This window comes from Hyla sarda, chromosome 4 (genome assembly GCF_029499605.1).
Source record: "Hyla sarda isolate aHylSar1 chromosome 4, aHylSar1.hap1, whole genome shotgun sequence".
NCBI lineage: Eukaryota > Metazoa > Chordata > Amphibia > Anura > Hylidae > Hyla > Hyla sarda.
Window position 1 is genome coordinate 185,263,671 of NC_079192.1, and position 18,685 is coordinate 185,282,355.

The following is an 18,685-nucleotide window of genomic DNA, read 5'->3' on the forward strand; positions in this document are numbered from 1 at the left end:
AGATTAGTATCGTGGATGTGCAGCCAACAAATCTGCTTTCTGATGCAACTAATGCCCCAAAGAGTTAAGACAAAAAGGGGGTTCAACAGCAGTTTGTCTTTGTAGTTTCCTCCTTTTCCTACCCTACCTCTCTACAGAATACTTCGGGCATCTTTTAACCCCTTAAGGACCGGAGGTTTTTCCGTTTTTGCATTTTCGTTTTTTGCTCCTTGCCTTTAAAAAATCATAACTCTTTCAAATTTACACCTAAAAATCCATATGATGGCTTATTTTTTGCGCCACCAATTCTACTTTGTAATGACGTCAGTCATTTTGCCCAAAAATCTGTGGTGAAGCGGGAAAAAAAATCATTGTGCGACAAAATTGAAAAAAAAAACGCTGTTTTGTAACTTTTGGGGGCTTCCGTTTCTACGTAGTACATTTTTCGGTAAAAATGACACCTGATATGTATTCTGTAGGTCCATACGATTAAAATGATACCCTACTTATATAGGTTTGATTTTGTCGGACTTCTGGAAAAAATCATAACTACATGCAGGAAAATTAATACGTTTAAAATTGTCATCTTCTGACCCCTATAACTTTTTTATTTTTCCGTGTATGGGGCGGTATGAGGGCTCATTTTTTGCGCCGTGATCTGAAGTTTTTAACGGTACCATTGTTGCATTGATATGACTTATTGATCACTTTTTATTCATTTTTAAATGATATAAAAAGTGACCAAAAATGCACTATTTTGGACTTTGGAATTTTTTTGCGCGCACGCCATTGACCGAGCGGTTTAATTAATGATATATTTTTATAATTCGGACATTTCCGCACGCGGTGATACCACATATGTTTATTTTTATTTACACTGTGTTTTTTTTTTTATTGGAAAAGGGGGGTGATTCAAACTTTTAATAGGGGAGGAGTTAAATGATGTTTATTCACTTTTTTTTTTCACTTTTTTTGTGCAGTGTTATAGGTCCCATAGGGACCTATAACACTGCACACACTGATCTTCTATGTTGATCACTGGTTTCTCATAAGAAACCAGTGATCAACGATTCTGCCGGATGACTGCTCATGCCTGGATCTCAGGCACTGAGCAGTCATTCGGCGATCGGACAGCGAGGAGGCAGGTAGGGGCCCTCCCGCTGTCCTGTCAGCTGTTCGGGATGCCGCGATTTCACCGCGGCTATCCCGAACAGCCCACTGAGCTAGCCGGGATGCTTTCGGTTTCACTTTAGACGCGGCGTTCAACTTTGAACGCCGCGTCTAAAGGGTTAATAGCGCGCGGCACAGCGATCAATGCCGCGCGCTATTAGCCACGGGTCCCGGCCGTTGTTAGAGGCCGGGCCCGAACCGCTATGACGCGGGGCCACGCCGTGGCCCCGCGTTATAGATCGGGAGTGGACACATGACGTTCCAGTACGTCATGTGTCCTTAAGGGGTTAACCTGATATGAGGTTAAACTGGAAGTAGTCACTGTATTAAAGCTCTTCTGTATCTGTTGTTTGAAAATCTATCAAGTATTAACATGCATTTTCTTTGTAAATGGGTATGTTTTTGGAATTGGAAAAGGGTGGAACTCTTCTAGAATACATTGTAACGTTTCCTGTAAACTAAAGTGAGGATATATAGGACTAAAATGAGTGCTAAACGAAAACATGTCAACAGGTGGGATGGTATTTCAGCTTGGCTTTGTTTTTCAGTGGATATAATCTGAAATAAGACTCATGTGAATAGCATTCACTGCAGCCAGCCTGTAGTAATGGAGTGCCAAGAACACTGATCAATGCTCTGCTATGGCACAGCAATGTTCAGTGTATATGATTCAAACATTACATGTTATACACCCCTATTGAAACTAACAAATGGAGTTAAATGTTAAAAAAGGTGAATAATGTATATAAGCCTTTTCTCAACATTTCTTTGCTTGTATTTAACATTTCTTAAAAAAATGTAAGCAATTCAAATATAAGCATGTGGTATTGCCATGTGTAGAAATGTTCAAACTAGTAAAATGATCATGAAACCAGTCAGTGGTGTAAAAGTCAAGAATTGGAAATTTTTTGGTCCCTTCTATATACCAAAAAAATTAAGCTATAAAGTGCCATCAAACTAAATTTATACCGGTAAAAACTAAAGATCACAGGGCAAAAATGAGCCTCCATACAGCACGGTTAACAGAAAAATGTGTCTACATAGTTTACTATGCAGGAGAATAAACCTTATATTTTAATAGGATATTTACGCATGCGGCAATACCAGATGTGTAGTGTTAATTTATTGGAAAAAGGGGAGGTTTAGATTATTGAGGGGAGGGGATTTAATATATATATATGTATGTATGTGTATATATGTGTATATTATATATATATATATATATATATATATATTTATTTATTTATTTATTTATTTATTTATTTTCTTATACTTTTTTTTTTTACCCTTTAGTCACCATAGGGGATTATTAATAGCAATAGATTGTTAAAACATAGTACATAGCATAGGACTGATCAATACTATAGGCCAGTGGTTCTTATGCTTTTTCGCGACTGTACCCCCAAAGGGTGAAAGTATGTCTGCTGGTGCCCCTCGCACAGAACTTGCGCGTGAAGGGTACCCGTGGACAAAATAAGTAATAAAAGTACTTCATTTCATAATGGCGTGTGCTTACCTTTCTAATGCAATACTTACATAGTTACATAGTTAGTATGGTTGAAAAAAGACATACGTCCATCAAGTCCAACCAGGGGATTGAAGGGAAGGGTGTAAGGGGATAAGGGAAAGGGATAGTTTTATAATTCTGCATAAGCATTAATGTTGTTTTGTTCCAGGAATGTATCTAACCCTGTTTTAAAGCTGTTAATTGTTCCTGCTGTGACCAGTTCCTGAGGTAGACCGTTCCATAAATTCAGTCCTCACGGTAAAGAAGGCGTGTCGCCCCTTTAGACTAAACCTTTTCTTCTCCAGACGGAGGGAGTGCCCCCTCGTCCTTTGGGGGGGTTTAACCTGGAACAGTTTTTCTCCATATTTTATGTATGGGCCATTTATATACTTATATACGTTTATCATATCCCCCCCCTTAAACGTCTCTTCTCAAGACTAAACAATTGTAACTCCTTTAATCGCTCCTCATAGCTAAGATGTTCCATGCCCCATATTAGTTTAGTCGCGAGTCTCTGCACCCTTTCCAACTACGCAGTGTCCCTTTTTATGAACAGGCGACCAAAACTGAACAGCATATTCCAGGTGAGGCCGTACCAATGCTTTATAAAGGGGGGGGGGGGGGGAAGTATTATGTCCCTGTCCCTTGAGTCCATGCCTCTTTTGATACATGACAATATCCTGCCGGCTTTGGAAGCAGCAGCCTGACATTGCATGCTATTCTGTAGTCTGTGATCTACAAGTATACCCAGATCCTTCTCTACCAGTGACTCTGCCAGTTTAATCCCCCCTAAGACATACGACGCATGCATGTTATTAGTACCCAGATGCATAACTTTACATTTATCCACATTGAACCTCATTTGCCAAGTGGATGCCCAGACACTTAGTCTATCCAAGTCATCTTGTAACTTATGCACATCCTCTATAGACTGTACTGTGCTACAAAGCTTGGTGTCATCTGCAAAGATAGAAACAGAGCTGTTAATACCATCCTCTATATCATTGATAAATAAATTAAACAGCAGCGGGCCCAGTACTGAACCTTGGTGGTACACCACTAATAACCGGGGACCAATCAGAGTACGAATCATTGACCACCACTCTCTGGGTACGATCCATGAGCCAGTGTTCAATCCAGTTACAAACTAAAGTTTCCAAGCCCAAGGACCTTAACTTACCTGTCAGACGTCTGTGAGGGACAGTATCAAACGCTTTGGCAAAATCCAGAAACACTATATCCACAGCCATTCCTCTGTCAAGGCTTCTACTCACCTCTTCATAAAAGCAAATTAGATTGGTTTGACAACTTCTATCCTTAGTAAACCCATGCTGGTTATCACTTATAAGGGATTACATACAGGAATACATAGGGGATAATAGTATAAGTCCTTCAAACAATTTACCCACAATGCACGTTAGACTTACCGGTCTATAATTGCCTGGCGAAGACCTAGAGCCCTTCTTGAAGATTGGTACCACATTAGCCTTGCGCCAGTCCCTTGGCACAATACCAGACACCAGAGAATCTCTAAATATCATGAACAAGGGTACAGATATTACTGAATTTACCTCTAAGAACTCTTGGGTGTAGTCCATCCGGCCCTGGAGATTTGCTTACATTTACTTTACTTAACTTACCTTGTACCATCTCTACATTTAGCCAGTTCAATACATTATATGATGTTACCAGCACTGACCTGGCCAATGTCAGCTCCTTCTTCCATAGTATATACAGAACTAAAGAACCCATTCAGTAGCTCCGCCTTCTCTTGATCGCCCGTGACAACCTCCCCATTATCATTATTAAGGGGTCCTACGTGCTCTGTCCTTGGTTTTTTTGTATTTATATATCTAAAAAAAAATTAGGATTAGTTTTGCTTTCTTTGGCCACCTGTCTCTCATTTTGAATTTTTGCTTTTTTTATTACATTTTTACAGATTTTATTAAGCTCCTTTCCTGTTTAAATGTTATAGCTGACCCATCAGATTTGTATTTTTTGAAGGCTATTTTTTTGTTGTTTAAAACTAAATCCTACATGGCTGACAAATGAGGTTAAAAGAGCTATAATCGTTTATATTTGTTCCCCTTTGGTATATATTTAGCTGTATAGTTATTTAGAGTTGATTTAAAGATGTCCCATTTACCTTCTGTATCAGTATTTGAGAACACCTCCCCCCAGTCTATGTCCTGTAGTGCAGCTCTCAGACCAGGGAAATTTGCCTTTTTAAAGTTGTTTTTGCTTTCCCCGTCTGTCTTTGTTTTCTACATTTTAAGTCAAAAGTAACCATATTGTGGTCGCTATTACCAAGGTTTTCCCTCAGTTACATTACCAACCAGCTCTGCGTTGTTGGAAATGATCAGATCCAACAAGGCATCACTTCTTGTTGGGTCCTCCACAAACTGGCCCATAAAATTATCCTGCAATAAATTTAGGAATTTTCTCCCCTTTGTAGTTTTAGCCAGCCCCCGGCCCAATCTATATCTGGATAGTTAAAATCTCCCATTATTACCACTGTACCTGCCCGGGCGGCCCTCTCTATTTGTTTATGCAGCCGACCTTCTATCTCTTCAGTGATATTAGGGGGTCTGTAGATTACACCAAACAATATTTTTTCAGTATTTCCCTCCTTTTGTAATTCTACCCAGAGATTCCACCTCCTCAGAATCATCACACACTATGGCATCGTTCACACTGACTTTCATACCACTTCTAGCATACAGACAGATTCCACCACCTTTTCTGTTCATTCTATCCTTGCGAAACAATGTAAACCCCTGCAGATTAACAGCCCAGTCATGCGAGGAGTCCAGCCATGTCTCAGTGACCCCAACTATATCAATATGTTCCTCCAGTATCAAGGCTCCCCCATTTTATTTGCTAGGCTTCTGGAATTTGTGAACATACACTTTACATTTCCATTGTTTTACACATAGTCTCACTAATGGGATTTTCAGAGTTATTGGGGTTAATGTTATTATTTGAGTTATAAGGGCTAATTGTACTATTTAAGTTATTGGGGCTAATGGAATTTTTTGAATTATTGGGATTACAATTTTTCGGGCTACATTAATTTTTACAGCTGGTTTGTAACGCATGAATCTCCTTATCCACTGCTCTTAACCTCACCCCACAGGACTCCTCTCCACCCACCATTATGTCCTGACCCCTCTCTAACCTATCCATCCCACTGTCTGCTTTCTTTGCTTTATTATCCTCCCCCCACTCACCTAGTTTAAATACTCAGCCACCCCTTCCAGGATTCTCTCCCCCAGCACAGCAGACCCCCTTCCATTCAGGTGCAAATTATCAGTAGAATAGAGTTTGTACCCCAATGAAAAGTCAGCCCAGTGCTCTAAAAACCCAAACCCTTCCCCTTACTTACTTAATCCCCTTGTGCCATTATCAACCCCACCCCCATTTTAATCCCCCTTTACAATCATCCCCTCCTCATCTTAATCCCCTTGTGCCATAATCACTCTATGCCAATATGAGATGCATACAATAATACCCTACCATACTGCAATGTTAAACTTTAATATACTTACCAGGCAAGTGTCCATCCTGTTAGGCAGGAGTCGTAGGGCCGCACAGACTATGCCGGTATCTCTGCACAACGTCAGGGACATTACACGTCAGGCTCGGCAGCCACTGCGGCTCACTTAAAGTGCCCACACCTGGCTGCGGTGCAATGTAGTGAACTACCCCGGCGACTGCGGCGTACAATCCCCGCTCTGTTGATAAATACTTGGCAATGCATGGCCGGTATTTGTCAGCGAACTGCCATACCCTCGCATAACCCTTGGCGTACCCCTAGGGGTACATGTACTCCTGGTTGAGAACCCCTGCCATACTTACAGTGATGTGATCTTAGGTGAACCCCTGCTATAGGCAGTCTTTTTGTACAGCCTGGGGCCACTGCATTAGCACTCAGTGAGTGTGCTAATGTGTGTAGTGTTGACAAAGAGAGAAGGATGGTACGCCCCCTCCCCATACAGCTCTATGGGAGAGGCGGGGAGGCACGACCACTGCCTCCCCGCCTCTCCTATAGATCTACATGGAGGAGGCATGTTGGCCACAATGTCACGCTGTGGCCGGCACACCACCTGCACTGGAGAGCCGTGGCAGAAGTCCAAACCTCCAAACACATATCCTTTATCCACAGGATAGGGGATAAGTTGTATTTTGGCCACAGATGGCCTTTAAGGATAAGGAATGTACTTGAACTCCTGCAGCTGCTCCCCTGCTGTGATGCAGGCTCACTGACCCTGCATCATAGCCATGTGCTCCCGGCAGGACCCTTGTCTAATACCAACATCGCGGATCGTGGATATGCCTGGCATTAACCCCATTAGCCGAGGCGATCAAAGTTGATTGTGGTAAAACCGTTCCCGGCTCAGCTCAGTCGGGCTGTTCATGGCATCCTGGACAGCTGAGAGGTCGGAGGAAGGCTCCCTACTTGCCTCCTCCCTGTCAGATTGTTGCTAGGTTACTCAAGTCAGCCTCAGTAGGCTAGAGCAATTGAGCAGATTACACTACTCCATTCTATGGCATAGCATTGAAAAGTGTGTGCAATCAGAAGATTGCATGGAATAGTCCTCTATGGGGACTAAAAAATGGTGTTTAAAAAAAAAAAAGGGAAAAAAGTTAATGTGATTTAGCACCTTCCCCCATAAGTTTGAATCACCCACTTTTCCCATTTAATATGTAAACAATAATGTGGTATTGCTGCATGCGTAAAAGTCTGAACTCTAAAAATTTGTAGTTAAACCGCACTGTCAATGGTGTATACGTAAAAAATGTTGCCGATGAAACTACAGACCACTGTGCAAAAAATGAGCCCCCATACAGCCCAGTATGCAGAAAAATAAAAACGTTATTAAAAATATATAATGCACCAAAATTACTATATTACATTTTTTTAAATAAAATAAAACCTACATAAAATGGGTATCCTTAATTGTTTGGACCTACAGAATTAATATATTGTGTCGGTTTTACGCAAATATGCACTGTGTAGAAACTGAAGCCTCTAAAAAAAAATAATAATAAAAATTTACATTTTGCCCCAATTTTTTTTATTTTTTGGGGGGGTTTCGCCATAGATTTTGTGGTGATATGACTTATATTAAAGTAAAATTGGTAGTGCATTAAACAAGCCCTCATATGGGTATGATTTTTAGGTGAGGAAAAAAGTGCCACTAAACCCATTGGGGACCAAGCCCATTTTGACCCCAAGGACCATATTTTTAATTTTTTTTGCAATTCTGACCGTTGTCACTTAAAGCATTTATTACTCTGGGATGCTTGTACTTATGAATTTGAGATTTTTTTTTTGTGACACATTCTACTTTGTTAGTGGTAAATTTTCGTCAATTCTTGCATCTTGTCTTAGTGAAAAATTCCAAAAGTTCATGAAAAAGTAGAAAATGTAGCTTTTTCTAACTTTGAAGCTCTCTGCTTGTAAGGAAAATAGACACCAAATAAATTATATATTGATTCACATATACAATATGTCTACTTTGTTTGCATCATAAAGTTTTTACTTTTGGAAGAAATCAGAGGGCTTCAAAGGTCAGCAGCAATTTTCCAATTTTTCAAGTAAATTTCAAAATCTGAATTTTTCAGGGACCAGTTCAGTTTTGAAGTTAATTTGAGGGTCTTTATGTTTGAAATACCCCATTATGAAAACTGCCCCCCCCTCAATTTAGTCAAAATGACATTCAGAAAGTTTAACCCATTAGGTGTTTTCACAGGAATAGCAGCAAAGTAGAGAAGAAAATTCAATCTTCATTTTTTTTTACACGAACATGTTCTTGTAGACCAACATTTTTTATTTTTATAAGGGGTAAAAGAAAAAGCCCCCCCCCCCCAAAATGTGACCCAATTTCTTTAAAGTAAGGAAATACCTCATGTGGATATATAAAGTGCTTTGTGGGCGCAAGTGAGGTCTCAGAAGGAAAGGAGTGACAATGGGATTTTTGCTGAAATGGTTTTTGGGGGGCATGTCGCATTTAGGAACCCCCTATGGTGCCAAAACAGCAACAAAAAAAAAAACACCCCACATGGCATACTATTTGGGAAACACCTCCTTCAAGGAACGTAACAAGTGGTACAGTGAGCCATAACAGGTGTTTGATGAATTTTCAAGTTGGACGTGAAAATGGAAAAAAATTCCCAAAAATGCTGAGGTTACCCAAAATGTTTCATTTTCACAAGGGGGTAATAGGAGAATGTCCCCCAAAATTTGAAGCCCCATTTCTCTTGAGTAAGGAAATACCTCATATGTGGGTGTAAAGTGATCTGTGGGTGCATTAGAGGGCTCTGAAGGGAAGGAGTGACATTGGGCTTTTGGAAAGCGAATTTTGTTGTAATGGTTTTTGGGGGCTTGTCACATTTAGGAAGCCCCCATGATGCCTGAACAGCGAAAAACACCCCACATGGCACACTATAAGGGAAATACACCCCTCAAGGAACATAAGGGATGCAGTGAGTATTTACACCCCACTAGTGTTTGACAGCTCTTAGTAACAGTGGGCTGTACAAATGAAAAATTACATTCATTTTCATGGACCACTGTTTAAAAAATCGGTCAGTCACCTGTGGGGTGTTAAGGCTCACTATACCCCTTATGTTCCGTGAGGGATGCAGTTTCCAAAATGGGGTCACGTGGGTATTGTGTTTGTCAGAATCTCTCTAACCAGCAGCCACCCCTGTGCAAATCCTGGTACAGGTACCAGGATGCAAGGGCGTATCCATACGCCCGTGGTCCCCAACAGATTAAGGGGTTAAAGGAGATGTCCATCCAAAAGTTGGCACTGTTAGTAAAATAACTTTTTTTTTTTTTTTTTTTTTTTACATATGATAGCAGGTAAAGATCCAGACAACATTCTGTCTGCTGAAAAGCACAGACTTTAGTCTCCGGCTGGACTGGCAGGAGACCATACTCAGGAAGTGCGGTCTGGCCATAGGCAATGAATAGCACTCGTTTTCCCTGTTTAATACACAGGCAGAGTGTGTGCTACTCACTGCCTATGGTCTGTGTTCTGGACCATAAGGACCTGTAGTGGCCAGAGTTATAAGGCCATGAAAGTGACATAATTTTTGTTCACTGCTTCTCTAACCATATATCTATCTATCTATATCTTAAGTGAGGTGTATGTGCCTAAACTAAACAAGGAAAATCTCACATGACACACTGAATCATTGGCTGTCTCAGCTCAGAAGGGAATGTGATGTGTTGGGCCCAGCAAACTGGTTCCCAACAGTCTTAATGTGTGATAAGAACTACAGGACTTCTTGCCTGGAGTAGAAACTGGGTATGTGCTCAGCAAAGCTTACACTTGCACGTTATAGAACACAAACTTACAGCTATACAAGGTTATTAACTACTTAAGGACTCGGGGCGTACCTATATGCCCTGAGTCCGCTCCCTTTCTAGAACGCGGGGCCGCGGCGTGGCACCGCGTCATAGTGGGTCTGACCCGGCTGAGACTCGCGGCTAATATCGCGTGGCACTGGTCACTGTTCCGCACGCTATTAACCCTTAGACGCGGCGTTCATAGTTGATTGCTGCGTCTAAAGTGAAACTAAGCTGCTGTTATGGACGCCACGATTTCGTCACGGCGATCCCGAACAACTGTAATACATGAGGAGGGTCCCCCCTATCATGCCTCCTGGTGTTCAATCACCAAATGACTGCTCAGTGCCAGAGATCCAGGCATGAGCAGTCAAGCGGCAGAATAATTGATCAATGTAAAAGATCAGTTAGTGCAGTGTTATAGCCCCCTATGGGGCTGAAAAAAAGTTAATAAAGATCATTTAACCCCTTCGCTAATAAGTTAGTAAGTTTAATAAGAAATGAAAAATAAACATGTGGTATCGCCGCATATATATATTAAACTGCATGGTCAATGGCGTACGCGCAAATAAATTCCAATGTTCAAAATGGCGTATTTTTGGTAACATTTTAAATAATAAAAAATTGAATAAAAAGCGATCAGTCCGATCAATACAAAATGGTACTGCTGAAAACTTGAGATCACGGCGCAAAAAATGAGCCCTCATACCGCCCCATATGTGAAAAAAAAGTTAGAGGGGTCAGAAGATGACAATTTTAAATGTATAAATTTCCCTGCATGTAGTTATGATTTTTTTCCAGAAGTACGACAAAATCAAACTTACAGAATAAAGATAAGGTGTCATTTTTACCAAAAATGTACTGTGTAGAAACGGAAGCCCCCAAAATGTATAAAATATTTTTTCTTTAATTTTGTCAGATTTTTTTTGGTTTCGCCGTAGATTTTTGGGTAAAATGACTGTCATAACAAAGTAAAATTGGTGCAAAAAATGAGCCATCATATGGATTTTTAGGTGTAAAATTTTGATTTTTAAAAGGTAAGAAGATGAGTGCTAAAACTGAAACGCTCAGTCCATAAAGGGGTAAGGTAACTTAATTTGGAGTTCTCCTTTAATATTCAGCATGTATTACATGATGGACACCCGCATGAGAAATAAAGACTATATTGAGAAAAGAAAATTGCACTCAAAATGAAAAGAAAAAACGTGTATGGGCTGTCAGGTTCTTGCTAGATGACTGTCATCTAAAATAACATCTGCATCATCAAATCATCCTTTGTCATAGAAGACAGCAGTAAAAATCCCAGGTAACACTAGCTTTTCCATACTACTGATGTGAATCTCACGTTTTGACATAGTTTACATTGGCATTATTTGAGCGAGAACTGGTTGATTAAAATGGCAGCTATCATAGCACTAGTGAGTTACATCCTGTATCCACAGCCAACCTAAAAAGTGAGGCTGTACTGGCTCCACGCACCGAAGAGTCCAGGCAGCATCTGTTTGAAATTGAGTAGAACTTAGGAAGCATGAACGGCTCTGTCAGCATGCATGTCCATTAATTCATGAACAATTAAACTTTTTAGGTATAAATGATATGCAATTGTTTCTCTCCCTTTCTTTTTTGAACAGCAATTGATGTATTAAGTTAACTAATTTTTATTACCTTGATAAAATTGTTTAACCAGGATCCAGAAGCAAAGTGCAATTCTTTGTTCTACCAAATTATCTTTATCCTGTAGGTTAGTTAAAAATGTACCCAATGTATATTGTTCTTTTGATTGTACTACTAAAGCTAGCTTTTTTTTATTTTTTATTATTTTTTTTTACAAAATTGGTATGTCATAAATGTTTCCTTTTCTGACCCTAAAACGTAATACATTTTTTTTGGGTAAACAGGAATGTGTGATTTTTTTTTTAATTCTTTTTTTGCTCTGATCTGTAGTTTTTTATACCATTTTTAGTTAGATGGGACTCTTTTGATCCCTTGTTTGTTTGTTCTCATATAATGTAAATAAAAACAAAATACTTATTTTAATGTCCCTGGTGATACAACTGTTCATTTTTTGTGTTTTTTGTAAAATGGGGAAAATAAGGGCGATTTGATTTGTAGAGGGGACTTGTATAATTAGATTTTTTTTCCCCTTATATATGCTGTAATTAGACTGCATTCACTATATAATCGGCAATCCACTCGTACAGCCTAGCTAAGCCAGGCTGCATCATTGGATTGGTGGCACGAGGCAGGTAAGGGGGACCCTCCTCCACCATTTTAGCTTATCGTACGCCACGATCACAACAAGCTCCACTGAGCCACAAGCAACTTTAATTTTAGATGCCGTAAACAGCATTGATCAATGCACCTAAAGGGGTAAATGATGGACAGTGGTGGGATTGCCACTGCCAGTGAGTTTGTGTACTGTACCTGTACATCCTTAACAGGTTAAGATATGGTTGGAATTTCTGTTGGGTTTATTTACTTTTAATAATGCCTTAAATATAGAATTTTTATAGTGTCCCTTCTGTAAAGTCAGAGGGGGAGATTTATCAATACCTGTGCAGAGGAAAAGTGAACCAGTTGCCCATAGCAACCAATCAGAACTTCATTTTTCAGAGGCCTCTTTAAAATGAAAGAACCGATCTGGTTGCTATAAGAAACTGGTCAACTTTCTTCTGCACAGGTTTTAATCTTCCCCAGAGAATCTAATCGTAGAAACCTGAAAAGGAGCTGGTGAAATCGGGCCTTTCCAACAGGGGGAGCGAAGGAAGGTTTGTACCTCTTTTTCTCTTACTGCTGGCAGTATGAAGTACAATTTTCCTATTCTGGAGTATTCATTTTAAGGACACGTGAGCACCAAAACAGTTCTCTCATCATGCATGGCATGTCCCGGCGGCTATCAGCTGCCAGGGACCTGCCGATAATGGCGGACATAAATGATCACACTGACGTCAGCCATTAACCCCTCAGATGCCATTCAGTACACTGAAATGCAGGACTTTGATCGGATCCAGTCATCCAAGATGGTCGACAAGGTTCCCTCTCTTGCCTCTGGGCTCTCCTCTCTGGTCAAACATGGAGCAGACCAGAGAAGATCGCCGATAATACTGATTAGTTCTATGCCTATGCATAGCACTGAACAGTATTATCAATCTAATGATTGCTATGAGATGAGCAAAGATAGTGATTCGTTTCGTCCAGAACCTCACGGCTCGGCAGTTGCTGACTTTAGCCTGCATAAACTGGTTCAGCTTTCTGGTGCTCCGGTGGGCTGGAGAAGATGAATACAGTCCTAGAAGACTCTCTCCTAGCACTGAATTTATGCAGGCTAAAGACAGCAACTGCCGAGCCAAGAAGTTTGTGACTTATCGAATCAGTGTAACTTTGCTCATCTCTAATTGCTATAAATAGCCCCCAATGGACACAGAAGTAAAGTATTTAAATTGAAAGCCCCCTCTCTAAAAATTGCCCGTTTTTCCAATTTTAGCCCAAAAAGCGTAAAAATATTTACATATTTGGTATCTGTGCGTAAATGTTTGAACTATTAAAATATAACGTAAATGATGCCATACGGTGAATGGCATGAATGGAAAAGTCCAAAATTGCTGTTTTGGTCAAATCACCTTTCAAAAAATTAAATGATCAAATAGTCACATACGCAAAAGTTGTACCAAAAAACTACTGAACATGGTGCAAAAAATGAGCCCTCATACAGCCTCTTTATACAGAAAAATGAGAAAGCAGTACAATAAAATGTGTAAACATGTGTATCTTTTCAATCGTAATAACCACAGATTAACCCGAAGGTATTCCCCCCCCCCCCCCCCCCCCCCCGCAGCGTGATCGCGGGGGGACAATCCACTACTGAGGTAGCCTGAGGGCTTACACCTCCTGCTGCGGTGCTCAGAATGAAAGCCTGGCAGGGCCTGGCTTTATTGATCGAGCGCAGAGAACACAGATCAATGGGATTGTATGTAATCCCATTGATCTGTATGAGGAATCAAATGATTCCCCATAAAAGTCCCCTAAGGGGACTAAAAGTTTAAAATTTAAAAACGCACACATTAACCCCTTCCTATAAAGTTTAAATCACCCCTTTTCCCAAATTTAATTGCCATGTGCGTAAATGTCCGAACTAGGGATCGACCGATTATCGGAATGGCCGATATTGGTCCACGTTCACGACAATTACCTTGCCCATAATCCGATAACGCACCGCCCCGGCCAGAGACTACCGCTGCCACCCCATTTCCTCCCCCCATCCCCGGTTTTATAATTACCTGTACCCGGGGTCCGCGCTACTTCTGGCTCCTTTCGGTTTCCCCATTCTGGCCACCCACAATAGGCGGGGCAGGACGGGGGAACAGACAGGGACCGGCGCCGAAGTCCACTTACCGATCTGTGGAGGCTCCGGATGACTGGGATCTGTGGGTGGCGATGTAGTGCGACTGGCTCCTACGGAAGCTGGCGAGTTGCCTAGCAACATCTGGAAGGCTACAGGTTGAGACCACTATACAGTGGTCTCTAAACTGTAGCCCTCCAGATGTTGCAAAACTACAACTACCAGCATGCCCACACAGCAGTCTGCCCTTCGGCGATCAGTACATGTTGAGTTGTAGTTTTGCAACAGCTGGAGACACACTGGTTGGAAAATATGGAGTTAGGTAACAGAACCTAACTGAAGGTTTTCCAACCAGTGTGCCTCCAGCTGTTGAAAAAGTACAACTCCCACTTCAGTCAGTACATGCTGGGAGTTGTAGTTTTGAAACAGCTGGAGGTCCCCCCCCCCAAAAAAATATGTGAATGTACAGGGTACATTAACATGGGAAGGTTTACAGTAAGTTTCCTGCTTGAAGTTTGAGCTGTGACATATTTTTCGCCGCAGCGCATACTCCTAGTGGGAAACTCGCCGTAACCTGCTAGTGCGAGTGCACCCTAAAAACGCTACACTACAATAAAACATAATAAAGGGTAAAACACTACATATAGACCCCTTAGGCTTCTTTCACACTACAAAATTCTCCGTTTTTAAACATCCGTATGAAGTTCCGTTCCAAAACGGCAGTAACAAAATCCTATACGTCCATTTTGAACCAGTTATAGTCCGTTATTGATAACGGACGTTGTTTTCTGACTGAAGATAGTTCGGAAGAAAATAGTTCAATCTTCCGTGACAAAATCAAATCCGTAATCAATAACTGACTATAACTGGTTCAAACGGCTATTAGAAAATCCCATAGACTATAATGGGATTTTCTAACGGACGTATAGGATTTTGTTACGGCCTATTTCAGTGGAGCTTCATACGGATGTTTAAATTTTGTAGTGTGAAAGAAGGCTTACACTGTCGTCCGTAAGCCTTCTTTCACACCCCCCCCCCAATAAAAATGAAAAACTTATTGTACGGCAGGTTTACCAAAATGGAGCCTCCAGCTGTTGCTAAACAACTGGTAGCATTTCCGGACAGCCACTGACTGTCCAGGCATGCTGGGAGTTTAGCAACAGCTGGAGGCACCCTGTTTGGGAATCACTGACGTAGAATACCCCTATGTCCACCCCTATGCAATCCCTAATTTAGTCCTCAAATGTGCATGGTGCTCTCACTTCAAAGCCCTGTCGTATTTCAAGGAAACAGTTTAGGGCCGCAAATGGGGTATTTCCGTACTCGGGAGAAATTGCACTACAAATTTTGGGAGGCTTTTACCCCTTATGAAAAGGAAAAGTTGGGGGCTACACCAGCATTTTAGTGTAAAATGTTTAATTTTTTTTACACTAACATGCTGGTGTTGCCCCATACTTTTTATTTTCACAAGCGTTGGGAGAAATTGCGTGGAAAATTTTAGGGGAACTTTTTCCTATTGAGTACGGAAATACCCCATATGTTGGCATAAAATGCTCTGCGGGTGTATAACAAGCGCTCAGAAGTGAGAGCACACTATGTACATTTGAGGCCTAAATTGGTGGTTTGCCCAGGGGTGGCTGATTTTACAGCGGTTCTGACATAAACGCAAAAAATAAATAAATACCCACATGTGACCCCATTTTGGAAACTACAACCCTCACGGAACTTAACAAGGGAGCCTCTACAAGGAGCATGTTGGGCCAAAAAAGCCAACGGCGTTTTGAGAATATCTTCTTCCTCAGGGATAGATTGGCCTGACTGGACTGGACATATATATATATTGGAGAATATCTTTCTCCTTCCTCAGGGATAGATTGGCCTCTCGGGACTGGACATATATATGTCCAGTCCCAAGAGGCCAATCTATCCCTGAGGAAGGAGAAAGATATTCTCCAAAACGCAGTTGGAATATTTTTTTTTTGGCCCAACTAGCTCCTTGTAGTGATGTGAAACACAGCTACGGGACTTAAAATCATCCTCACTCTGCAGCATGCAGGTAGAGACTCCGCCGACCGGGGCAGATCTCCCTGAAAACTGCATAATTACTAGACAGGCCAGTATAATCGGCAGCAACATCGCGTTTACTGGAGGAATAGGATCTGACCAGAAATACACATCGATAAAGGTAAAACATCTTCCTATATATATTCAAAAACTTGGTTAAGGTGTTAAAAGTACATCTCGCTCTGTAGCAGAGGCACGGGTGCGCACACACTACTGTGTGCTCTCATGCACATACGTATATCGGACAGCAGAACAATTTGTAAGAACTCTACTAGCGCTACTGCTGGCCAAAAAACTTTAATTTACAAATCTGTAATTTTCTGGCACCAGTTGATTTTAGAAATTTTTTTTTTCCAGTTGAGTACCCCTTTAACACTGGTCTCATTTTGTTACTGCCTAGGTGACAGGAGTCAAAAGAACCTGGAAAAGCTCTAGTATGTACATTTTGCACATTTTTGAGAGGGAAAACCTTTTGGTGCAACGCCTTCCCACATTTAGCGCACACTACTTGTCTTCCTGGTTCATTTGTTTAAACAGTAAATAGTGTTGTTTGACACCTGTTTTCAAACTGTAATTTACTTAGTAGAGGGGAATGATGGGTAAATGTTTGCTATTGTGGGACCTAAATTATAGGGATACGTGTTTATTAATATAAATTGAGACCTTTGGAAAACTAACTATTATATTGGAAGTTGCGGAGCATTACTAAGTTTGCCAGTCTGGCACTAGACAGGTAAAATAATTAAATTGCTTATTTCCATCAGTTCATCAGCACATTTCACAGGAGCAGGGTTTGTGCCATCAAAATACCTGTGGGAGGAGAGGGGTAAAGCAGAGCTGGCGCTATATAGTGCAGTTAATCCCAATTTTTGAGGTTGGACAGTTGTCCCCAAATCGTAAAATTGCTCACCTATGGGTGTTGGGCAGGCACAAAACTAGCGATCACATGTAACAGGTTGCAGTTTCGGGAGGCTGCTGGCAGTCGGTCCCGCGATACAGGAGAAAACAGCTGGTTCTGGGATAACCTGGCGAGGCTACCGCAGTATTCTGGCAGAAAAATCAGATTTCAGCTAGGAGGCGCACACCCGGGTAGTGATCAATAGCAGACTTTATTAAGCTATACAACTTGCAGTGCAAATGGGACGTATTTTAGGTCCTTACCTGAAGTATGAACCTTTGAAACGTGTTGTCAAATTTGCACTGAAAGTTGTATTACTTAATGGAGTCTGCTATGCTCTACTCTCGGGTTTGTGCCTTCTAGCCGAAATATGATTTGTTTGCCGGAATACTGCGGTAGCCTTGCCAGGTTATCCCAGAACCAGCTATTTCCTCCTGCATCAAAATAAATGCAGGATTTTCAAAGCAATAAGCTTCATGTACTGATTTCCATTTATATAGCTAGATTCTTCCAGTGTAGTGCATGCATATGTAACTCTAAACAAGATACTGGCACATGTCTTACAAAAGTTTGGACAAATAATTGCATTGTTTCTTCTGGTCCTTCTGGTTTACACAATTTATGGGCCAAATCTAGGTTCATGATGCACTGGACTTTTACTAGTTAAATCATGCTAGTCTGCTGTGTCGTAAAACATGTGACATACAGTTGTATCTCAAAGCCACGGTAAAACCCTTAAGGGGAGATTTATCTCTGTGCATAGGGATAAGTTGCATATAGCATCCGATCAGATTGTTCATTTTTGAAAAAGCCCTCTTAAAAATAAAATAAAAAGCATTTTGGGTGCTACGGGGAAAAAGGTCTTGCTGAATCTCCCCCTAGAATAATTTTTTTAAAGTTCAACTTTTTTTTTTTTTTTTTTAAACCATCCCCATGTGTTGGGATGGTTTTACTAAAGCCTGTAACTTTTATTTCATTTGTACACTGTAACAAGTAGCTAATATATTAAGACCTTTTCATTCAGTTTTCCTTAGAATGGGAAAATTACTTTATTTTAGAATGCTAAACCTCACCATTGAAAGGCAGATGTCACATTAAGCAGTTTTTCTTGTAAAGGACTATTGTCAATCTCTGGCACAACACTTGAATTTTGTTAAACCAAATATTAAGTTTCCTGGGTGTTTACAATTGGCATGTTAGCTTTTTCATTCCAGTTTAGTAATGACCTTAAAGATTTGTCACCCAATCACCTAGAGGTTAATTCAGCATTTTATAAAGCCCCGGAATGCAAAATCCCTCTGTCGCATTGCTTAAACTGCAGTGCACATCAGTTTTCCCATGCATGAGTAAGCGCTGACCTTTCACAGC

General features: G+C 40.9%; 1 protein-coding gene across 1 annotated transcript in view; it reads left to right on the forward strand.

The window, feature by feature from the left end:
• SND1 (staphylococcal nuclease and tudor domain containing 1) overlaps window positions 1-18,685 on the forward strand; it is an 815,381-nt gene that overhangs the window by 104,656 nt on the left and 692,040 nt on the right. The window lies entirely within an intron of this gene.